Source organism: Pimephales promelas, chromosome 7 (genome assembly GCF_988280905.1).
Source record: "Pimephales promelas chromosome 7, fPimPro1.hap1.1, whole genome shotgun sequence".
NCBI classification, from domain to species: domain Eukaryota; kingdom Metazoa; phylum Chordata; class Actinopteri; order Cypriniformes; family Leuciscidae; genus Pimephales; species Pimephales promelas.
In genome coordinates, this window is record NC_142775.1 from 13,518,657 (window position 1) to 13,544,717 (window position 26,061).

Genomic DNA, 26,061 nt, shown 5'->3' on the forward strand with positions numbered 1-26,061 from the left:
GTTTTTAGACCCGTGACTTTCATCCATTTAAAGGCTTCTGTCCTTTGAGCTAAACTCCCTTTTTATTTCTAGATCGGTTATCTTCAGCAGTTTTGACTTACTGTTTCACTCGAGACAGTTCCTCATACCTGGCCTAGCTCTCTTGAGTACTACCCTGTGCGTTTTATAACTGATAACTGCCCTCTCCCACAGCAGAGAGGCAATAACAATAAAGCACTGAAGCAATTTATCTGTAGATTATCATGAAAATATATGGTTTTCTGTCGTAAACAGTCAGAAGAAATGAGAGAGAGAGAGAAAGAGACATTATCCATAATGAAACAGTTTATGAATGAAACCAGCACGGCTTCCTTCAGATTACTCCCTCTCTAACAATGAGAATTTGACGAGACTTTAAATGACATTGAAGCCTGCAATGATGCAGGTAGCACAGGATTTTTTCCCCCCGGGAAGTTGTTTGGCGCTGTCTTAGCACATAAATCATAACCTGTGTTTGTTATGCAGAGAGCAGATTCATCTCTACGTTTTCTGTAGAATAGCTTTAACCAGAGAACAGAGATCTGAGGTAAACGCATGACCTACCTCTCCTTTACTCTCTTTCATCTCTACTCAGGCAGACGAGAGCTCAATTATGAGTTGCTCCGTTGATCTCCTGCTTGCTCTCTTGTTTAAATCAATTTTTTTTTTTTTTGAGTATTGTTCACACTTTTATGAACGCAGTCAGAATGGCTGTGCCGTTGGACAGTATTTTGACTTCTTTCTCTTCCACTTCTGTTTAAAGAGCACCTATCATGGATTTTTGAAAATGACTGTTCATGTGGTGTGGAATATAGCTCTAAGGGAATGAAAACATCCTGCAAAGATTTATATCTGAAAGTGCACCGTATATAAAGTTAGTGTCTTTCAAAAGTGAGAGTCGACTCCGAGTCTTTGGAATGAATTGTTTTTGAAACGCGTCATTAGCTGGTTCGTAGTGACGTAGATACATATTAGCCGTGCCCAGTTACTGCGTGCGCAGACGGAAGTGTAAACTTGAAGTCTACACATTCAAATACTTCATCATAGCATCATGTCGAGAAGACGCTGCATGTGTTCAACAATGCAAAGATAGTTCAGACACTTTGTTTTCATTTACAAGGGACGAGCATGTGAAGAATCGGTGGTTAGAGTTCATATTTGCAACGATACCACAACAGTATAGCCCGATTGTGCTCTCATCATTTTAATTACGAATCGTTCAAAAACATAAATGAATTCAAATGTGGATTCGCAAGCGGTTGTTCCTAAAGGAGGGCTCAGTAACGTACTTACCCAGTGTATATGGATCAGCTTCCTCCTATGAATCACAACCTGTAAGTATTATTAATAATTGTTGCTTTTATGGGTTTTGAACGGTTTTGTAGCGTCGGGGCGCGAGGAGGGAACAGGGAAGGCACAATAAGTATGTGTGTGTGTGCGTGTGTGTGTGTAAGTTATGCTCAGCGCAGCCTCTAGGTCTCCAATGTCAATTTTTTTTTAAATATGTGAAATGTTTGTCGCTGTTATTGGAGTTGTCATAAAGAATAGAGCGTCTTGTAGTACTGCAGTGCTTTATCAATATGTTTATGCGTTATGCTAACAAACAATAACTGACTGGATCTGTCATCTGACAAATCACCGCCGATTAGCGTCACACAAAGGAGTGGTTTGGAAAAATGAGTCGTTGTACGAGTCATTTGGGAGTCGGTGAGCAAATCAGTTAAAATAAATGCATATTATAAGACAAATAAAGTGTTTTTTATCCTTGCATGCATGTTAAACTGTTTTTGGGAACTCCTAAAACAAAAATAGGAACATTTCAAATGCTATGATAGGGGCTCTTTAAGGTTTGTACAGAGAATGTAATGCACTTAAATTTGGCCTTTTTTTTAATGAAACACTTTTCTCAGTGCTCAATTTTCAAGTGGGCCTTTTTTAGTTTTTTTGGGGTGGCCTGATTATGCATACTTTTGAGAGTTACTTAAAAGAGCTGATTATCATCCCAGAACAGGTTGTCTTCCTAAAAAGAGATATTTTTAGCTTGTCCAAACAATCCGCAGGAGTGTATGTTGAAGGAAACATCCATTTGAGCTGCAGCAAAACTGCTATAATTTTATATATAGTATTATAAATTGTTATATAATATAAAAATACGTGTTTATTCAGAATACATATGTATAAATAAATAAATAAATAAATAAAATACATTACAGGAGCTGTATGCAAGATTGTGGCCAAAACTGGTACTGCAATCACTTTCAAATTAGGGTGCTTCCCCCCGTCCCCCTTGCCTAAAGGTTGCCAGATATGCTGCAGGATCCAGCAGGAACGTAGGCTACTACAAGAAGCTTCCAATGGCAAGTGACGAGTCCTACAGATTGAGTTTTTTTTTTCTGTTAATTATTTATTTCTGACTTTGTCACAAAGTATTTCGGATTCATTTCGAGTTTTTTTTTTTTTTTTTTTTTGGTTTCGCAATGTTTTTTTAATCCGATTCCGACAAGTTTGTATCTGCAGCTGTGGTAACTGAAGAGCTGGCAACCCAATTGCCGCAACATTACTGAGTCCGTGATTGGTAGATCGGTGGAGGGTGACGCATCAGAACAAAACACAACATGACAACATCAACACCAGTCGAGGGCTGCGACTGCACTTTTTAATTGGCAATATCCTGGCCGGACTACTGTTGTCAGTGATATAAGTATTTGAAATGAACTTGATTTCTTAATATCTAGTGACATATCAGGGAAAATTTATGATTAATTGAAAAAAAAAATTATTGCATATAGCTCCTTTAAGATATATACAGCTTACACGTTTTATATGATTTTGATAATCTGTTTGAGCTGCTGCATATTTGTTATAATTTTTATACATATGATTAAAATATGCACATTTTCGCTTTTATTATACAAATATAATATTCAGTACTTTGTATAAGCTGTATAAATCTTTGATAAAGAGATGGAGAATAAAGTTTTTATTTGCTTACTTAACTGTGTCATGCCATCAAAGAAGGCACACTGAGCATTTCTATATTGTTTATAGCTGTCCATAACCGGGTTATCCAGCCCCGCCATTCTACTACAGCATGCCAGCAACTTCCCTGGGGCCAATCAGAGTGGATCAGAGGGCACTAGAGAATGGCATCAGCATCTTACCCACTTCACACTTCCAGCCAGAAAGACTCTTTTCTCCCTGTTCTTATTCACTTAAAATTCACATGGATGCTACACTTGAGGCAATATATTGCTTGCTAGCGCTGTTTCCAAATCAGTGTCCATCATATTTGCCAGCAGGATTTGATAGCCCACAATTATTGTGTCAAGTGTTTGGTTGGAACACTTGCTTTGATGGTTTGGCTTTTATAAAGGCTTTTTTTGTAAACTCCTCAAACTGTTCCTTTAAAGAGGTGGAAAGTGTGTTCTCTGAAACAAAGAATCAAATACCATATAGTGTGAGGGCGGACTTACGTTTCTAATCAAGGCAACACATCCTGGTTTAATCTGCTGTCATCCCATGTGGCGTCTTGCTGAACAGTGTTTTAGAGCATGTATGACTAAAGACCATATCAAAGTCATTAGTTTAAGATATGATGTAATTAAACTAAATCCATTTCAAGGACTAAAGCACTGACTCAACAGTGAACACTATAAGAACATTTAATCATGAATCTCAGGAGAGGCTATTTCAGCTATCATTCATTGCTAGGGAATTTAGGGGAAGTTCAGTCTGTTAATAGTTATGATAGGCACAAGCTCACATTTACAAGAGCACATCCACTTAAATTAACAATTAATCCTAGGGATTCATGAAGTTACATTTCACACTGTACATTCCTAAATAGTCTAGTCAGTGTTGGTGATTGGGTGAATATAGCACCCGACCTGTTAACATAAAGGATCTAGCACTGACTGCACTTCCTTAGTATTTCTAAATTTGATAGTACTGCACTATAAAGTTAATAATTGACTCCAATCTTCACTCCAAATGTGAAACGTTTAATAGTGTAGTTTAGAACGATTATATCCCAGTGTGTGAAAAGCCCTTCTGTCTGTCCAATTAAGTTTTTAGTGGTGATCTTTGTGCAGACATTCAACAACTGTTAACGCTAACCTAAATTTAGACACAACAGCTCACATACAGCAACTGTCCAGTCCAGATAAGCACGATAAGCAAGTCCTGGACATTTCTTCACCATCTCTGTCTAAACACTATTGCTTCTGGTATTCTGCCTTCATGCCAGCTCTCATGAATTGAAATGAATGTTGTGAATGGATGGTCGCAGTAGTGATGTTTCTGGGGGGTATCCACAGACTCCATCTGTCTGAGAGTAGAACAAGTTTGATGAATGAGATTCTGTGCTGTGCTTTTGTGATGGCAGTGAGAAGAGCACTGGCTGAGGCCAAAACTTCCACAGTTCCTGTACCTGGTTGTGGTCCGAACCAAAAAATAAGAGCTTAGTAAACTTCTGAAGGTTTATTAGATTCCCTTTCGTGTGCTGTTTATTTTTGGGGCTTTCATTGCGGTGGTTCCCTTAAAAAGGTACACCTTTCTATCTTCTTTTCCTCTAAATGGTGCATATTTTGTACTTAAGTACTTTTTTCTAAGATTTCCAGTTACTTGTTCACTTTCCCTTTACTTTTTCCCTTTTCTTTGTTCTCTTTCCCCATCTATCTTTCCACATTATCCATCTCTTTTTTTTTCTTTTTTTCCCTGTTCATTTTCATCTCTCCTGTTCCATATATCATTTTCCTCTTCCCTTTTCCATCCTTTCCTTTCCTTTCCTTTCCGTTCCTTTCCTTTCCGTTCCTTTCCTTTCATTTCATTTCCTTTCTTCCTTTTATCTGTTCATTTTCCCTGTTCATTTTCATTTCTCCTGTACCTTATTTCCTTTCCTTTCCTTTCCTTTCCCTTTTTCCTTTTCTTTCCTTTCTGTTTTTCCTTTAAATTTTCCTTTCCCCTTTTCCTTTCCTTTCCTTTTTTCCTTTCTATTTTCCCTTTTCATTTCCTTTCCCTTTCCTTGTTCCTTTCCCCTTTTCCTTTTATCCCATTTCTTTGTTCCTCTCCTTTCCCTTTTCCTTTCCTTTCCCTTTTGCTTCCCTTTTTCTGTTTCCCTTTTCCTTTCCCCATTTCCTTCCCCTTTCCTTTCCCTTTTCCTTTCCTTTTTCCTTCCTTTCCTTTCCCTTTTCATTTCCTTTCCTTTCCTTTCCCCCTTCCTTCCCCTTTTTCTTTCCTTTCCATTTCCCCCTTTCCTTTCCTTTTCCTTTCTTATTTTCCCTTTTCCTTTTTCCTTTTTCCTTTGTCCTTTTCCTTTCCCTTTATCCCTTTTCCTTGTTCCTTTCCCCCTTTCCTTTCCTTTTATCCACTTTCCTTCCCTTTTCCATTTTCCCTTTCCCTTCTTTTTTCCTTTTCCTTTTTCTTTCCTTTCCCTTTTCCTTTCCTTTTCCCTTTTTCTTTTTCCCTTTCCTTTCTTTTCCTTTCCCTTTCCTTTTCCCCTTTCCCTTTTCCTTTTTTCTTTCCTTTCCCTTTTTCATTTCCCCCTTTCCTTTCCTTTCCTTTCCTTTCCTTTCCCCTTTTCATCTCTTTTCATTTGATGTGCTTGGATTTGTGTATGTGTCAAATGTGTTTGAGCATGTTTGTGTGCATACACAGTCTCTATGTGTGATTTGCTGTTGCTGTGTCAGGGAATTTGAAGCTGGTTTCTGTGCAGGGGGCCAGTGGCAGTTCAGTGATGAGAGTCTGACTAGAGGAGGTGACAGCTGGACGTATTGCTTTTTGTAACCTGACAGGCATGCCTCAGACAGTCCACATCACTCTGGCTGTCTGCCTCCAGCTCAGAGCAAACAGTAAGGCTAAAAGGAGGGGAGTAAAATAACCACTCCAGACCACATCAACACAGAGCCTGAGAAACGTTTCAGCATGCACACAGTCAAGCCTTCCAGATGCCTGCTGACAATCCCACGGCAGACCTCAGGTGTGTTATTACACAGCTGCCTGTCAGGACATACCTCAGTCACTGTAGGCTTTTGCTTTCACCGGAGAAAGCATCATTCTGGGTTTTCTTTCTTTGTGTGTGTGTGTGTGTGTGTGTGTGTTCAAACATACATACGGTATGTTCACACTCATGCTTGGAAACGCTCTCGTAAATCCTGCGGAGTGCTGCGGCATGACTCGTCGCACTGAAGTAGAGCAGATGAGAGACAGATGGTGTCGTTGGGCTCTCCCCAACACAGAGCCAGGATCCAGTCTGTCTCCTTTGGGTCCCGACAACCGGCCACCACAGCCTGTGCCTCGGGATCCCCTGGAGACAGATGTCGAGGGCCCTCGAGTTCAGGGTGGAGCCCAGCACACATGGGGAGGAATTCAGTGCTGCTAAACTCTCAACATTGTAAACTTATGCAAGCCAGTTGGCAGGAATGTTGGTTAGTGTGTGTGTGATGGTGTTAGAACTATGTCTAGTGTAAGGCTTGAGATACAGTATTTTTAGAGTGGCCTTCAGCCAATCTACCATGTGTCACCTGCTAGTTTCTGTCAGCAAAGGGCCTCCATCAGTACCCACCCACCCATACACACACACTTCCTACATAGGCTGCAGCCTTCTAAGCTCTTATCTTATCCTCTTCTGTTAAGATAAGCCATATCTTAAGAGAAATGGAACCTCATAGGTGACTAATTTGGAATGTTCTCCACAATGGAAACTCACAGTTATTTACAATATAATTGAGCATTACAAGCCAGCAATGTCCTACTAAGCATAAAATACATAGCACACATATTTGGTTATATAATTAGATTTATATCGATAGGATTTAGCAATGAATAAATTGTATCAATGTGTATTTGCACTGTATGACATTTTGGATTTAAAATAATTAAACAATAATATTTAAACAATTATTCAAATATGTGAATGATTTCTCGATTCTGTCTCTAAATCAATCTGGTTTCAGAGAAAACTTTTCTACAACTACTGCTCTTCTAAAATTTATCAATGAGGTTTCATCTTCCTTAGACTATAACATGTCAACTAGTGCACTATTTACAGATCTTTGATATGGTCGCTCCCTATTTGCTTATTGACAAATTGTATGCGATAGGCCTTACTAAAGATTATCCTCTCTGGTTTAATTCTTACCTCCACTGTAGACGACAACGTGTTTCTTTTCATGGTTTTGTATCACAGTGTTTAATAATGGACAAAGGTGTCCCTCAAGGCTCTTCGTTTTCTTTATTTATCAATGATCTTTCTTTAACTTGCTCAGACTGTTGTATCCATCTATGTGCAGATGACAGTGATCTACACTTCTAATATGTCTGTCTCTAAGATTCAGTCCTCATTGCAAATGCCCTTCAACTTTGGTTCTAATCCAACCATCTTCTATTAAATTAGAAAAAGTCATATTGTCCGACTATGAGGGAGTTGTCTATCAAAACACATCAGAATCAAACTTGAAGTCATTGAATCCTGCTTTCAATTATATATGTAGATTTTTGCTGAGATGTCCTTTTACTACTCACCATTGTGTAATGTATGACCACTGAGCTTATTATCACCAAAAGCCAGAAGACAGTATCACTGGTCATTTTTCAGTTTGTGTATTATAATTATCCTTCTTATCTGAAGGAATATTTACTTCCATATAGACCCAGCTATAGATTGAGATTGAGACACACTGAATATCTCTCCTTCACTGTGCCAAACATCTTCAAAAAGAGTGGTAGACGTGCCTTTAAATTTAAAGCCCCTTTAGCATGCCTGGGTCTCTAAGATCTGTCACATCATTGTGTTCCTTCAAAATATATCTCTTTACTTAGAAGCAAACTGTTGCTGTAAATGTTTTCCCCATGTGTGACTGGACTTTTTTTTAATACCCTTTATATCTGGGATACTTATTTTTCATTTATTTGTTTCCAGACATGTTCACTACAGTAATGTTACTTCCTGCAATCTTACTGTTACACTGAAATTGTTCTAGTTCACTAACTGTTTTTGATATGATATTATACTTTCGCCTATGTTGACATTGTTGAATGGAAAAGATCAGTGTTGGGTAAGTTACTCTAAAAAAGTAATTAATTACTAGTTACTAATTACCTCTTCAACAGTGTAATTAGATTACTGTACGAATTACTCTCTCTAAAAAGTATTTAATTACTTTTAATTACTAATTAATTTCAAAATCCCATATCAATCTCAACCAGCTGAATAATACAAGGATAGACATGGATCTGTTTTAATTCTTTCAAATAAATACTATAAAACTGCATGAATTATCCTTAAACTGAACAGGGTGGAGAAGGTTACATTATAAAAACATACTTTTTAACATCAGACAATATATTTTGATGTTAAACCCACTATTTTTTTTGTGTCTGATCTCATTACATTTCACACTTTTTCAATACATATTTTACAATAATTCATACGAATTTGTACGAGTGCAGTCGTACGATTTAGACACCTCATAAAATGCATACGAATCGCTGTGAGATCGGATTGATCCATACACAATATTTACCTCAATTACATCAGAAGTAACTGTAATTAAATTACAGATAAATGAAGAGTAATCCCTTACTTTACATTTTCAAGGGAAAAGTAATTAAATTACAGTAACTAATTACTTAGTAATTAGTTACACCCAACACTGGAAAAGATACACGGATAGTTTGTAAAATGCCTTATGCTAGATAACACCACAAATGTAACGTTATCATGGTACAAGCATGGAGCATTAGTTCAACGTCAAGCAGATAAAAGTAGTCTATTATTGTAACGTTGCACTGGGAGTTTACATGAGTCTCCAGCATGTTTTGTGTTGTGCCGAATCATTACCCCCTGCCACATTATTGCGAAATTCGAATTCGAAATTTGGCACAACACCGGTACCATGAGTGCTCGCTTTTGTTTTCGAGCGCTCTTGCAAAAATTGGTTGAAATCTAAAACATCACCAATAGAGGCCGCTAAAAAAATACATATAGCATCTTTAAAATAAGCTTAAAAATTGATGCATGCACGAGTCATTCACAAAAAGATCAAAACAAGCATTTAGAAATTAGATGGTGGATTGTCATTTCATGTTAAAATTAATATCCTTATTCAGCCTGACATTTTGTCACTTTTTACATTTTCTATTATTTTTTTTAATCTTTTCCTGTTCCTTTCCTTTTCCTTAACAATTTAATTAATTGCAATTGCATTCTGCGATTGCCCTCATGATATATAGCGCCTACGATGAATTCAATCGGCTAGACACACACACACACACAGGCAGCTTTCTCAGGGATATTTAGTGTTTTTTTTTTTTTTTTTCACCTTCAGAGCTGTCTCAGTCCGTTTGTTTTACTCCATAGTCTCAGCCAAAGACATTTGTCAGGATTGTGGCTGACAGAAATCCCTCAGTGTGTGGATTTGCTGTTGAGTCTAAACCCCACTATCCACCCACACCTTGTTGTTCAGCTTGTTTAAACGCTCCTCAGCATGTTTTTGTTATACATTCGATTCCATTGAGCATGTGATTTATGGGACAGCTTTGTGCGCATTTTGGACAATTTGTACAAGTAAAAAAAAAAAATATATATATATATATATATATATATATATATTTTACAAGAAAATTTCAGTCTTTCACATTTAATTGAATGTGTTATTGGGTCCAAATTATTTGTGAAATTTACAGTGAAAATTGTTTCAAATATTGTTTTTCAGTGTATGTTGTATTGTATAGTGTGTTGTCAGATGTATTTTATTGGAATTTGTGTCAAACAGCTTTTAGCACCTTATTGAAAGGAGAATTGAAATATAATTTCTGAATTTAACATGCATTTTGATAGTCATGTGACAACTGCTGTTTTTAACATTTATAGCACCATGCATGGCTTCACATAGTAGATATGTATGTCATACAGTATGTAGTGTGTACTGTGCAGAATTTTGTGGATTAGTAAACTATTATTTTGTTCTGAATATAGCTATTATAATCTCAAAATATTGACTTAGGCCGAAGAGAGTGATACATGCTCTCTAAGAGCACAAATGGGACTCCAACAGTAAGCAGTAATGCCAGCGCTGGCTCCTGAAGAGGTGCTAGATGGGAGAACCACAGGCAGAAATTTTCAGGCTCAGACAGGTGAGTGATATGGCCCTAAAAAGCATTGAGCTGAGTCACAAGAGACCACTTGTTTTGTTTCTTGATCTCTGAGTCAAGTTAGATGTCTAGAAATGTAAGTCTCTAAAAATTGACATCTGATTCTCTGACCTTTTTTTTTTTCACTGCTCCATGTCGCTATCACCACTTGCTACCATAGATAACCTACCTGTAATTATGTCATGATGTCACAGCCATCAGGAAATTAATGTGATATATCTCGATCTTGCTCACTATTCGTTTGCTCTAAATGGTTGCTGGGTTAATGTTTTCTTGCGCCCGCTTCAGGGTTGTGTTTTGCAGTGGTCATACTGTATGTGGATCCTTAGACTACTGTGTAAAACTCCACTAATTATCCACGTACGGCTGGGAATCGGACACCTGCTTGTTGAAATTGCAACACCTCTCTTTGAGCATTCATAGCATTGTTGAGTTGAATTTGAGAGAAAGAGAAAAAATAAATAAATGGTTAAAAAGTATAAATTCTACAGAGCCCCCCTAGTCCCACTTTGGCAAAAAAAAAAAAAAATTGATTCTATCTAGTGGCCTCAAGATTGTAACTCGTTGCCTCAAGATAGTAACTCGTGGCCTCAAGATAGTAACTTGTGGCCTCAAAATACTAACTCGTGGCCTCAAGATAGTAACTTGTGGCCTCAAGATACTAACTCGTGGCCTCAAGATACTAATTCGTGGCCTCAAGATAGTAACTCGTGGCCTCAAGATAGTAACTCGTGGCCTCAAGATACTAACTCGTGGCCTCAAGATACTAACTCGTGGCCTCAAGATACTAACTCATGGCCTCAAGATAGTAACTCATGGCCTCAAGATACTGTAGTAACTCGTGGCCTCAAGATAGTAACTCGTGGCCTCAAGATAGTAACTCGTGGCCTCAAGATACTATCTCGTGGCCTCAAGATACTATCTCGTGGCCTCAAGATACTATCTCGTGGCCTCAAGATACTATCTCGTGGCCTCAAGATACTAACTCTATCTTGAGGCCACGAAAAAAGCCTATTATAAAAGCCTATAGTAAATGGTGTCTACCTTTGGGCTCACGCGGACCCGTCGAGTTTCAACAAGGCTTTACGCTTTAACCAACTCAGCCACAGTAACAGCTCATATTAGCCAACTAAACTTTAACTACCCTGTTAGAAAAACATATAGTTGCATAGTTTCATGTGGTTCTTCTCCCTCGCTGCATTATGGGTTTGCTATGTGGGGAGAAATGTGCTGGTTACGTTTGTGAGACAATCAGCTGATCACTATTATTATATTATATATTAAGACCCTTGATCCTCACCTGCTTTGTAAACTTTATCCATGATATGGTTTATATTGGACTGTGGTACAGAAACAGTGACAATGTTACACACTCTTGGCTTACTCTGGCTATTCTCTACTGTCTCAGATGACTCAGGGGTGAGCAGTGGGCAACTCACAAACGAACTGTTAGATGTCGCTAAAAATACACACTGCACCTTTAATGTTAATGTGTAAATATTCAATTGTAAATAACATCTAATCTAATGACTAATATAATCTTTTTTATTTATTTATTTATTCATTAGCCTATGAATAATCCCTTCCCTCCTCCAACCTGTCATTCACATGAGATTGCAGCAATTAGTAAACAATCAGTTCCCAATGAACAAAATCAAGTCCCAACCTACGTTTTTTTTTTTTTTTTTTTGTTCAAGATTCTCGCAGTAAGGAAGAAAAGACGATTACAGTTTCTGTTTCATGACGACTTAAACAAATTGTATCAGAAAAAAAAACATGCACTAATGCATGTGCGCTAGTATTTTTTAAAAATATTATCCATATAAAATCGTAATTTTCAGATAGGCTACAGACAAACGACTGAATGCCAGTGGGTGGGCATAATGGTGAGCTGATGTAAATCTATTCGTCGATGTCTTGCTCCAGAGGTAGTCATATGCCAATGTTTTTGCTCATGTGACATCACAGATCTCACAATATCATGTTTTTTTAATGACATTTAAGCTATGAAATCGCAGGATGTTTTAGTACAGACTCTTCGTATATTTCAAAATATCAAGGAACATTTGATTTGACATGACTCCTTTCAATATTACATTTTTTTTATGCTATTTGACCAGTAAACTACATTTCATGAACTGAAAATATTTTAGCACAAAAACGGTAGAATAACAATTAACAATTAAAATAACAACGGCTAAATGACCCAAAATAATAAAACAACATCACTTTCTGAGTCTGAATAATGGTATTTAACACTAAAACAAGTGCTACTGTTTGGTGTCACTACTTGTGGACAGGGCCAGTTCGTGGAACACCATTGAACAACTTTCCCCCCCGTATATTTTCACAAAACACAGAATGCCTTTCTCTACAGAAAGCTGTTTTAATGATTGAAATAAGTGTGCTAGTCCTTTTACCGCTTAAGGTTCTTCTGTTCGTATTTCTATCAAAAACTATTTTGTGCCGGCCTCATTTGAAAAATGAGAGAACTAGAGGGTATAGTGTGTCAGATCATTTTATAGTGCCGTGCAAAGCATATTTCTCATGACAGAGGAGGCAGTCACCTTTACCGCTGTTCTTTTATTTGTTTCATGTTAAATGTCAACTGTTATTAAGTGCCAAACGGGCTGTAGCAGATTATTCTGGACCATGAGGTATATTTTAACAATTGCTGTCACTGTTCATCTTCGACAGGTTTGTCTTTTTCCTACATGAATGATGCTCTTCTCCCACACCGCACGCATGGTTATTGGCAGGTGACACGCATTATTCATGTTCTTTTTTCAAACAGATAAATATCATACAAGCAGCGATGAATGAGCCACCTTTGTTAAAGCACGTTAATGATTTTGATTATTGATTTAATTAGTAGAGTTAGTAATGATGGGTCCATTTCTAAGGAATTTTTACATCACGTTAACTTGACATCTGGTCGCTTATTCACCAGAGTAAAAGAGCAAATCTCATTAAAAACTCAAACCCTGGTTAATCTCTTCCCCAGTTCTATTAGCCTTTTCGTTGCCACATGCAATCCCTATTGAGACTCATTTGTACTGCATTGGACAAATGATCCTTCTCTTTGAAAAGTAACATAGACTTTCATTTTCAATTTGAAAGGTTTATTTCTTCAGTGTTTTTTTTTTATTTTTTATTTTCCTACTGGGTCAAATATTTACTTGCTCTGCCCTGCTCTTTCACTAGTCCTGCCACTAACTAGTTAACAAACATTCAAAAACTTTAATAACTATAAAATAAACAAATTACAAATTGAAAGTAAAGACAGCAGCCCCTCAAGGATGACTGTTGTCATACGCAGGTGTTACGCAGTTACGCGTTACGTAGGTGTCGCTCATTATCAATCACGCCATCGGGCTCGCGCCATTCTCTCACGGCCCTCTGCCTCGACCTGCTCGCCACATATGCCCCTCGCAGGTTGGGGGGTACCCACGAGACTACATCTACTCCTCTTTTGGGATAGGTATAACAGTAGTATTCAGGGAAAGAATTTCAATAATCAAATGTAAAATAACACTGCTTAGTGCTATTAGTTTAAAAGAGTAGTTCATTTAAAAAAAAAAAAAAAAAAAACTTTTTCTGATAATTTACTCACCCCCATGTCATCCAAGATATCCACGTCATTCTTTCTTCAGTCGAAAAGAAAATAAGGTTTTTGATGAAAACATTCCAGGATTTTTCTCCATATAATGCAAAATGAACATATCTTTTCCTAAGTCAACTCGTTCGTTTCGTTCGTTGAATGAACCAAATGACACGAAAAAAGATTCGTTCATTTTGATAAACGAGTTCAAACAGGAGAGTCACGAACTCGCATCACAGAAAAGAGCAAGACCATTTGAGCTTATAAAACTTTTTTTTTTTTTTAAATGAGCGATTGTTTCGCTTGATAAGACCCTTATTCATCGTCTGGAATCGTTTAAAGCCCTTTGAACAGTTTGCAGTTTGCACTGAAACTGTCTTTTGGATCTTGAACCGTTTGGTTCCCATTGAAGTCCATTATACGGAGAAGTCCTGGAACGTTTTCATCAAAAACCTTAATTTTTTTTTCGACTGAGGAAAGAATGACATGGACATCTTGGATGACATGGGGGTGAGTAAATTATCAGCGATTTTTTTTTTATTTTTTATTTTTTTTTAAAGTGAACTACTCCTTTAAGTCTTAAGCATGAATCCAATATACCATATTGCACATCTGCTAAACTGTTTATGTTCACTTAATACATAACTGGCTGTGTTTACAAAGATGCTCCCCAAGATGGGTATTTTGACATGTTTAGTGTATTTTTAGATTCAAGTGCAAGAATATGCAAAAAAGAACTCAGTTCGGTATTCTCACACTGTCTGAGACTCTGTCTGCGCTCTTTGGGTGTGAATGCACAGAAAACGCAACGCATTCTCACCCCAAGGCGTCACCTTTGACCATGCTTCAATATTTGACGTATTTGGCGATCCTACGGCGTCATCTAACTGAAGCTAAAGGAAAGCGTCAGTTAGAGGACGCGGTTAGGTTTAGGTGTGGGTTGGGGGTAGGGTACACGCGATCCTAGGGCGTCATCTAACTGATGCTAAAGGGCGCCTAAAGCGCCAGATATTGAAGCATGTCCAAATGCTTCCCAAGGCGTCAGTTAAGTGACGCCTTGGGGGTGAGAATGGGCTGGAAAACAGCATGCAAGTCCAGAATTAAGTTTTCTTCCGTGTCTTCTTGTGCTTCAATGGTTTAAAATCGCTTGAATTTTGAAACAGGCAAAACTTACTAGGGCTGTCAAACGATTAATCGCGATTAATCGCATCCAAAATAAAAGTTTGTGTTTACATAATATATGTGGGTGCACTGTGTATAATTATTTTGCATATATATATAAATACATACACATGCATGTATATTTAAGAAAAAAAAAATATATATAAAATATTTATATTTATATATAATATAAATAAGATATAAAAATATTTATTAAATATATACAAGCATGTGTGTGTATATATATACTGTGTATATATATATATATATATATATATATAATACTTTTACACAGTGCACCCACATATATTTAAAACACAAACTTTTATTTTTGTGTTTTATTCGCGATTAATTGTTTGACAGCCATACTTAAAACACATGCAAATGTAAACTTTTGTGACTAAGAGGGCAGTGGTGATTCTCCCAAGTATCTTCATGCTGGCCCCAGGCCATTGGACAGTCCTTATTGTCGAGTTTTTGCGGGGGTGTCAGCTTGGCAGAAGAAAATGGTACCAGTCTCGTGGCAGGGTTTTATAGGCGACGAAAGACAAACAAATGTGAGTCAGTCTGGGTCAAGGTCAAGGTGTCTTTCCTCCGAGCCCTGTCCCCTCGAGAGAGGGACGACGGGGCCTGTTTGCATGCTCTAATCCCATCTAATGGGCCGCACCAGCTGCTGAGAAGGGACAGTTGTGCTTTGTTCCGCCGTGGTCCCCATCAGCCCCCATCATCAAGCTCTGGGAATGTGCAGCTGGGGAATTCATCCCCACCTGTCTCCCTCCACGGGCAGCCCTGCTAAACGCGGTCATGGCTATATATATCTTGTGTTGGAGGCTGAGGGGAAGGGCACATGGGGGAGGATGAGGAGGTCTGAAGTGCCAGACCTGGTTGGGGGTGGGTATAAATAAACAGAGGGCTGGGTGGCAGGACTGGGCGCCATTGCCGAGATTCAACAGCCTCCTCGTCCATGCCAAGCCTTCGGCGGTGAATGCTGCTGACGGGGAGTGCCAGTGTGTCTTGGCCCTTGGTCTGACAAGCGGTGTTGCGTGCTGGCAGTGTCTGCTTTGGTGATTTAGAATAGGAATGTTGTAGTTTGGTTGTGTCTTCCATGTTGTTCTTTTGCAGTGTAGACAGATGTTTACTCATGAACATATGGAAAGCTGGCTGTAAAAGAACTCAAACTCTTTGGGAAAAGCAGATTTTGTGAAGAAATTGTTCGTCTTATTTTGTTTATGAGGAGGGATGGATATTGAAAAACCTTCTTATTCAGAATTGGTTCTATTAAAAACATACTGGAACCTACATTTGACGTTTTGCAAAATAATTCATATTTTTGCTCAAATATGATCTTTCAGTCTAAATTTTATTTGTGATTGGTGAGATAATATAGGTGCAACCTGTGACTGTAAAAAAAAAAATGTTCATGATTTGTAATGACAATTTTTTTTCTTTTGTTAAACGAACTTAAATAATTAACGTGGTTCAGATAACTTAATATTTTGAGTTTCTAATTATTAAATCAATCTCCTTAATTCTATTAACTCTATTAACCATTTCAATTAACTTAAAATTTGAAGGCAACCAGGTTACTTGATTTTTTAAGTTAAACCAACAATATTTTTTACAGCGTGCACAAAAAAAAAATAATGCACTGTAATATTTAAAGTAATAATCTCTAATTACAAGTTTGTAATCAATGCAGCTTGATTGAATAAACCATTATTGGTTTACTTATTAAAAGTAAATAAAATATTAATAATAGTTTAAAAAATGTTTGGTTTAACTTAAACAAGTAAGTTGCCTTAGTTTTCAGTTCTTGGAATTAAAAATTTGAGTTCATACAACAAAGGAGATTGTTTTTTTTTAAAAAAATAGAAACTCAAAATATTATGCTATCTTAACCACATTCATTAACAAAGCTGATTTGACAGAAGATAAAAAGTTGTGATAACAAATCAAGAATATTAGTTTTTACAGTGTACAAACCCTAACTGGACAATATGTCTTTCTATTGCATTGTCCTTTGCAATCTGATTCACAAACACAGATCTTATGAGCGGATTCTTTTTTATAATTGGTGAAAAGACTCATAAATCAGTCTCAAGCTCATGAGTGATGTACTTTTGGCTTGCGAAATCAACACGATAAATGTAATTTCTGATCATATGTTCATATGTCATGTTTTTGTTTAGTATGAAAGAACGATTAATCAGAGATGTATAGTAACGAAGTAGAACTACTTAAGTACTAAAATGCTGTATCTGTGCTTTAGAGTATTGTTTTTTTTTTTCTTCTCATACTTCTACTTTTACTTCAGTAGATATTTTCGATGAATTTAATACTTTTACTTCGATATTTTTTAAATTTTCTGCTAGTTACTCTTTACAATTCTAAAAACTTTACGAATCATTCATTGCAAGTTGGCTTTCATGCTGCCTAAATCACACGCCAGTTTTATAGGGTAATGGTATTGATTGACACACACATTGACAGCTAAAGCAGGGGTTGTCCTGCAATGATATTTTTTTTGGCGGCCGCCAAAGCAAATTTTTATCCCGCCTAAGCACCTTATTTGATTGCTAGTTCAAACTTTTGACTGCTTTCTTTAATAATTCAATGTCACAATACTTTTAGTACTTAAGTAGTGAATTTTAAAAGAAACTACTTGCAATACTTAAGTACAAAAAAATGTTGAATAATTTAGTATTTCTACTTAAGTGTGGTGCTTAAAGAGCTCTTCAACTTCTACTCAAGTCACTTTTTTGATAGAGCACTTGTACTTTTACTCAAGTCCGGGTTTCTAGTACTTTATACATCTCTGCGATTGATCGTACCGTCAATTAGCAACTGGAATCGTTAAATTCCTTATACGATTCCCCTCCATTAATAGAATGAAACAATAAATGCCCCATCATTGCACAGATCTACAGTGTACAGTTCGTACTGTGAAGTTGGCAGTACTCTCTCATGGTCTCTTCTGAGGCTTTGACCCGCAGGAATTCAATCACAGCACAGTAATGCTACAGAGCAGCCGGGCCTGTCCCTTCTCAAAGGCACTCGGAGGAATAACAGGCCCAAATAAGAGAACCAACGGCCTACTTTATCTCCACAGCCCTGAAAACCCTAATGTACCCTCTTTATTTTTAGGATACACCCTGTGAGGAAACTCAGTCGTATGCAAACACAGACACTTCAAAGCTCCCTCACCCCTCCTCGCCTTTGCTTTCTTCTTTTTGTTATAAGGCCTTACATTGTTTTTATCTTGTTTTCGTAATGTAAGAATATGCCATATCAGGCGCTTTGAGGCTTCTGCTTCGTGCTCTGAATCGCCTCAGAGGTAGAGCTCATTCTCGGGCTTCTCGTGTTGGTATTTTTTTCTTCTTTTGTGATACGATCAAACTGGAACGCTTGGATCGGCCTTCTGCCGTTGGGGATGGTACCCTCATGAACATGCTCTCAAGTAAGATTCAAAGAAACATTGCAGGCGCCCTTAACAAACTGTTCATTCGGATGGGAATTTGTAAGGAGGGAATATGTGCAGGAAGTAGCGGCTCAAATATTATTCATAAAATATTTCTCTCATAGAGGAATTCGGAGGCAATCATGTATTTTGGTCAGGTACACACTAGAGATCGATTTTTGTGTTGCTCTCAAAATGAGCATGGCTTGTTCACAAAAATGAAATTTCTGTTGTCATGTACTCACTCACATTCATGTCGTTTCAAACCTGTATGACTTTACTGTATGACATTTAGAACAATGCCCAAGCTGTTTTTTTTTCCAAACAATCATTCCACCGATTACATCCTGTCTTAGTTAAACGTGTGCAGGACAGAAAAGGAGAGCATGTGTGAGTGAAGTAGAAAGACATTTTGCTGATAATACGAGATTGTATGGACATTTTTTTTTTTCACAGATAGTTCTCCTAAAATGCAGAAGTAAAATTGACTCAAAAGGAGACAATTCTGACACACAATAAGAGTTTGTAGCTATAAAATAAATGTAGATACTATTGCTCAGGGGTGCGTTTCCCGAAAGCATCGTTAGCCAACTATGGTCACAAGTTCCATCATTATCAGCAGTCTACACTATCTCACGACCAATTCGTACGAATTCATACGAGTGATTAAAAAGTGGCTAATTTGGACTAATTCGTACGACCTCACTCGTACGAATCACTGAGATTTGTCTAAACCCACGTGATGGGTAGGTTTAGGGGCGGGGTCAGGGGTTGGTCATTCGTACGAATTCATATGAATTGGCCAATTCGTAAAAATGTACGATTTAGCAAAAGTGAGGTCGTACGAATTTTTACGAATTAGCCACCTCGTAAAATTCGTACGAATTCCCGTGAGATCGGGTTGTCATAATTCAACGATTCTGTGTTTCCCGAAACCATCGTTCCAACGAACATTCACAAACAGCATCGCAAAGTTGTGTGGTTTGAATGACAGCTCTCGAGCTATGGTTAAAGGGATCGTTTCTATATTGCATCACATTTGAACGTAATAAATCCTTATCTTGAGCAAAATAAGCAAGCTGACACTCAGTATTTAGAATACATACAAATGTAATTTACGTCTTTTAATTTGTCAAAAGATTTAAAGTACCGATTTTGAAGAGTGTGCATGTGCGAACGTGCTCTACTATGTAAGAACGAGCCAAATATTGAGTCTGGTAATAAAGCAAAGACATAGTCCTCAGTCGTCTGTAATTTATATTTAAAAATCTAGCGTTAATCGGATCTCAAACAGTTTCATTAAAAGTAGTTATTACTCCACCACGTGCGAAACCAACGTGGTTGAACGATACTTTGCGACAATGGGTTTCGGGAAACAGTCGTGACTAGCTAGATGCATTGTACTATGGTAGTGAAGCAGCGAACTACATAGTTGTACGGGAAACACACCCCAGATCATTTGGTCTTCCAAGTATTTTTTTGATGTAATAATGTTTACATTAAATTAAAAAAAAAAAAAACATTCTAACTTTGGAAATCAGTGCCCAGGCTATGATATTGATTAGATCATTTCTGCTACTCTATAGGAGGCACATGTGGGAGGATATTACACTTAAGGGGAAAGTCTGAGGTGGTCTGGACACTTTAGGAACAGTCAACATTTATCCTCTGTTTAATCTCAGTGTTCTCTAGCAGGAATGATTAAGATGTTAAATAACATACTGCACAGACCACATAACACCTTTACACATTATCTTCACTCCATCGATGTCCTGTTTTGCTCATTTTCCATGAGAAACTTAACCCAACCAGTGAGATAAGATCACAAGGTTCGCCAAATAGGCTGCTGATGGTATTTCTCATGTAGTGCGGTGGGAGCTGATGCTATCTGTTATTGCTGTTGTCTGTGGTGCAACCCATGACTGTGCACTTTCATGGGTGAGTGGAAATCCAGGGCTTCAGGTGAGAGGATGATATGGGATGCATGGATTTGCACAGGATCAAATCATTCCTGTTGGCAGGTTATTATAAGTTGGGCTGTAAATATTTGTTCTAAGATTATTTAGTTTGATTATAAATCTTTGCTTTATCTTTGCATTGTGAAATATGAAACTGTGTAATGATTTGGTTCAATTCTGTCTTGTTTTAATTATTTTTGGAATTATAATTCTCCAAAAATGTGGTAACAGCATTCACTACTGTTGAAAAGTTGGAAGTCAGTGAAAACACAGCAGTCTGCTTGACAGTGAAGGTTGTGCGCAGGCATGCGGACTTGGCGTTGTTATGTGGCAGTGCTTCACATCGCCACCTAGCTGCCTGGAGTGCATTCTACATTGAATTTCACACACTTTTGCGTCACCATTTGCACGCGGATTTCCCACCTAAAACGCTTGTCTAAACGCAGAATAAAAAGTGATAATGCAACGCCACTTTTGCGTGTAAACATAGCCTAAAAGAAGTGTTTTGCTCTCCAACCCTACATTTATTTGATAAAAAAAAAATACAATTTAAAATAATTGTTTCTATTTTAATACATTTTATCATGCAATTTGTTATTGTGATTGCAAAGCTGAATTTGAGGTTCGAGAAACATTTCTTAGTATTATCAATGTTGAAAACAGTTGTGTTGCCTATTTTTGTTGTAAAATTTTATTTCTTTTTCAGGATTCTTTGACTAATAAAAAGTTTATAAGAACAGTGTTTATTTTAAATCGACCAGTTTGGTTACATTAAAAATGTTTAACCAATTTAATACGTCCTTGAATTATTATTATTATTATTATTATATATATATTTTTTTTCTTTAAAAAACAGTTGTGGAACCAGTGCTGGGCTGATTTCTTGCGAATTGTTGTCCATTACTGATTTCAAATTACATGATAAAAATTGTAGTTAGTAGCATAATCTAGATTCCTCATTTTAGGTTTAGACTACTTTTTGATTTTTTTTTTAAAAGTGTTTAATAGCTGTATATCAGCAGTGTTGAGTGACTTGCATAATTATTAATCTCATGCATGGTCCAAAGAGAGGCGTTTTTGCCCCTAAATTTTGAAGCGTCACAGATTTATTTACATTACATTCTATATTGTGAATTTAGTCGAAGCTAAATGGTAAGGAAAATGTAAGTATTTCAGTGAAAATGAATAAATTGATATATTTACTGCCATTATGTGAATAGGTAATCATGCAATCCATAAAAAGTAACTGTAATCTGATCACAATTACAAGATTTTTGGAATCTGATTATGTAATCCAGATTACATGTAATCAGTTACCAGCACTGAATGTAGCAGGCTATTTGAGAGAAAATGGCACTATAGTTGCAAAAAAATAATACATCAGGTCTCATTTTTTATTTTTTTATTTTTTGGATAAGAAATTCATGTGTATCTGCCAAATAAAATGTAAATAACAAATAAATCATCCTTAATCAAGGCATAGGAAAGCATTTCTAAGCTACAATCTCCAAATATTCCTGAATATGCAGAATAAATTGACTAACTTTCATCAAACAGATGCACACAATTATGAATAATGATTCTCAAATCAGTAGCATGAACTTTCTTCATTTAAGGTTTGCATTTGTTTCTTCATACTGTAATCTGAAACGGCATCTGGATATGATTGCAGTCATCATAATCGATTATTAAATACTGCATTCAATGCATTTCGTTTTTTATACATTTTTTCCACCCCTAATTAATTTCAGGTAAAAAGTCCCGACTTGTTGCTTGCTCACAGCTTTATAATACACACATATGCCTAGTTAGAGTGAATGGCACCCTTTGTTTGACCAACATTATGTTCGGCAACACAGGCAGAGCGGAGTAACATGTTGTATAACGCATATAACGTCATGTTCTTGGAGACTGCAGGTGTGTCTGTTTGTGCCTGAGGTGTTCTTGAATGTTTATGTATTCTTCAGTTCGTTTTCTGCCATATGGGTGTTTCAGCATTTCTGCTGTCACACTTCACTAGTCCTGAACGGTGACTTCTCCGAGGATGAGGAATGCATCTGTGGCTCAGCAAACTACCCAATCACTTTCCTCTCTCCCTCTCTCACTTCCTTTCCCAAAGCAGAATGTGATAAGAGAGCAAACTGACATGGTCCATCACTTTATCTTGTTCCTCCGCTTATCTGTGTAATATAAAACCATCTCTTATTTCTAAACAACCGACCTATCTGATAGGAGCTGCATTGTGCTGTCAGTTGGTTTCGGTCTGGGAGAAATCTGTAAAATCATGTGTCTAGTGTAGGTGTGTAAATAACTACTTTGAGAATCAGAATTTGATAAATACCTGTTCATTTCTGATGACTTGCATGTATATTGACCAAGTGTGACATTACATTTTTCATTACTACTAATCACTAGTGGCAGGTTTCCCAGAGGAATTGGTGTTAATGGATATTATGCACTCTCTGCAGATGTTGTTGGATTGTTTGTAGGAGTTTTATGTGAGACGGAGACTAAAATATGGAGGAAAGGAGAGAACGAAAGATTCAAGTACTCTGAGCGTGTGCCAGATATAACAGCAGGCCATTCTTTAATATTTTCCCTCCTGTATGAAGTTGTTTGATTACTGCTCATCCAACGTCATGTGCACTCTATCAAATCAATGGCCAGCATATTGAAAGCTGATGTACTGTGGTAATTAGAGGCTTAAAGCCCTTAATTATTTTCATCGCTCACTGTGCAACTCTCTGAACTGTTAGAAGCCGCTGCATCACCCCATTGTGTATGTTTGTATGTCGAAAATGTGCCTGGAGGGTTAGTTCACTCAAAACTGAAAATTCCATTCTGGTTTGACCCTTCAAAAGTGTTTTTTGAACCAGTGAGATCAAACCAGTTCTCTCAGTTTGTACTTGACAAACAGAAATACTGTATGAGAAAAATACGATGTGCTTGAAGAGTCATGAAATACTTAAACTTTTTTTTTTTTTTCTTCAAAATGTTAGCAGGAACGGTATGTACGTGAAGCATGTGATTTATTTTGAATATTAAAGTGGTAATTCACCCCAAAATGAAAATTATTTAATCATTTACTCACTCACATGTTGTTCCAAACATGTATGGAGGGTTTGGTGAAATGAAAGTGTTGTTTTGGACTCTATCGATTTTCCAAATAAAAGTCAATTAATATACAATTAATATATATAATAAATAACAATTAATAGGTAATTATCATTGCCATTTAAGTGAAATTACTGAACTTAAATATACAAGTTTGATAAAAATCATCATTAAAGAAGAAAATTTCAAATGGCTTTTCGAGGCTTTTGCATCTGAACTCTTCGTATGTTTACGCAAAAGTCATGATGTCATGTTGGAAAATCAGGTCTATTAGCAAAATTGCAATGAACAATTTGAAATTAATTGAAATAGCTCAACACAACAAAGGTTTCAACTGGTTTCCCCAAATTCAACTCAAAATGCAACTTTTAATGACTTCTGCCGTCTCAAAATTATTCAACCCCATGATGGCAATCATCTTTTGAACTTAGTAGAACATGCTTTTGCTGTTATGACCAGCTGCATAAAAGATTTATAACCAGACACCAGCTTCTGGCAGCGTTTCTGAGGAATCTGAGCCCATTCTTCATAAGCAAAGGCCTCCACTTCACAATTTTTTTGGGTTTGCGTGCTGCAACTGCTTTCATCAAATCCCACCAGATATTTTCTATGAGGTTCAAGTCAAATGACTGTGATGGCCACTATAGAATCTTCCTGGACTTCTTCTGCAATCAAGCCTTGGTGGAATTTGAGATTAGGGATGCACCGAAATGAAAATTCTTGGCCGAAACCGAAAACCGAAAAAGAGGAAACCAAGGCCGAAAACCGAAAACCGAAACACCGAAAGAAATTATGCCAATTATTAGTATCATTGCATTTATGGCTATGATGACTATGTACAAACTTTACTAAAATCAAGGCATTACAATTGCATAAATTAATATAACATTTTCAAAGAATAAATCAATTACAAATTTTTATTTAGCACAATGCACCGTATAAAATAAAATTCAAACTAAAATGTTTTTGACCCCACTCATGTGTACATTAAACAGTGTTGTGCAAGTTACTTCCAAACTGTAATACATTAGGTATTACTTGTTACTGTTATTTAAAAGTAATTCATTACCTTACAATATTACTGTCCCAGAATTGTAATGCGTTACATTACTCATGTATTACTTTTGAGTTACTTTCACCAAAATAACTAAGTAGAACTTAACTTTTGGGCTGTAACGATATGTAATATGAAACCAAAATCGCGATTTGCCACTCGACTCAGATCCACGAACCTACAGAATCGCGACACACCTCTTCCAACTCCAGCGTTATTCTCCTTACCGTCCAGATCCAATGCTGCCTTATCTTTGAATTAGGCTATTAGTATTATTTGAAGTTAACATTATAAAATACGTGGACCTACACCACAAAACTAGTTGAGGATAAATTATTTAAAATTGGGGAAGTCCAGCATTATGGACATGATGACATTTGCAGGCAAAACTTGAAATAAAAATTCTCAGAAAATTTATGTACTGAAACGTATATAGGCTACTCCCTTAAAGGACTCCAGACATTAGACAAATATCAGTCTATGTTTTATTTTTAATATTAGGGAAAAGACACACATTCATGCGTGACAAAAAAATAGGAGGCAAAATATATTTTTTGTAATTCTGTTAATTACACTGCGCAAATCGGATGAGGAAGGGTTGGCTCTCCAGTCTCCATAGAACTTAAAATATTCATTTTATTTTAGTTTTCGTGTTCGCATTTATGAGGAAAAAACAATGTTAGACGCGACCGCTCTGAACTGGCACTAAAAGACTGCTTTAAAACTTTCACACAGTCTGTTGCCTTTAAGAAGTAAAAGCAGACAATACACTGTAATACAACTGTAATACAAGCCTCACTGAACATGTAACGAGTAAAATATTACTGAAAATTGATTAGTAATGCCTTACACTACTGCGTTACAGCAAAAAGTAATATGTTACTGTAATGTATTACTTTTGTAATGCGTTACTCCCAACACTGACATTAAATAATATGGCCTGCAGAAAGGTTTTAAAATTAAATGTTCTCTCATAAAAACAAAGTCGAGCATGAACTTCTCATCACACCAGCACCTAGTTTGCAAGTCTAAATTAGTTGCTTACATTTTAAAAATTTAGCATACCAAACATAAAAAGCCTGTTTAGTGAAACACTAAATATGTTTAATGAATGTAGAAAATATTTAAGAGAGCATTAATTTAACGTTAGTTCTATAACGTTACATACATGTCCTCATACATATTAGCCTATTTGTAATGTCAATAATCTCAGGGTTTACTGGGTTTAACATGATTATTTTTGTATTGGTGGTGGAATACTAAAAAAATAAACATTGTCATGTGTTTATCTTTCTTCTTCTCACCGATTCCTGGTTAGATGACAGTTACTTGAGTCGTCCCCTGTTGTTTTAAGGAATAGTACAACGGCGAGCGTTTCAAAAACGCAGTTTGGAGCGGTGCGCGCGCTGTCTGTGGAGACTCGCGCTGCCTTGTTTATACTTTCGCCTGCCTCCGCAGCGCAAGTCTCCACAGACACAGACAGCGCGGTTGAGGCATTTATACTTCACCTGCTTGCAACCGGAGTCGTTGTCATGGCGACGCGCAT

At 36.9% G+C, this 26,061-nt stretch overlaps 1 protein-coding gene across 2 annotated transcripts in view; it reads left to right on the forward strand.

Annotated features, from left to right (window-relative positions):
- erbb4b (erb-b2 receptor tyrosine kinase 4b) overlaps positions 1 to 26,061 on the forward strand; it is a 470,418-nt gene that overhangs the window by 64,001 nt on the left and 380,356 nt on the right. The gene's annotated exons all lie outside the window — the stretch shown is intronic.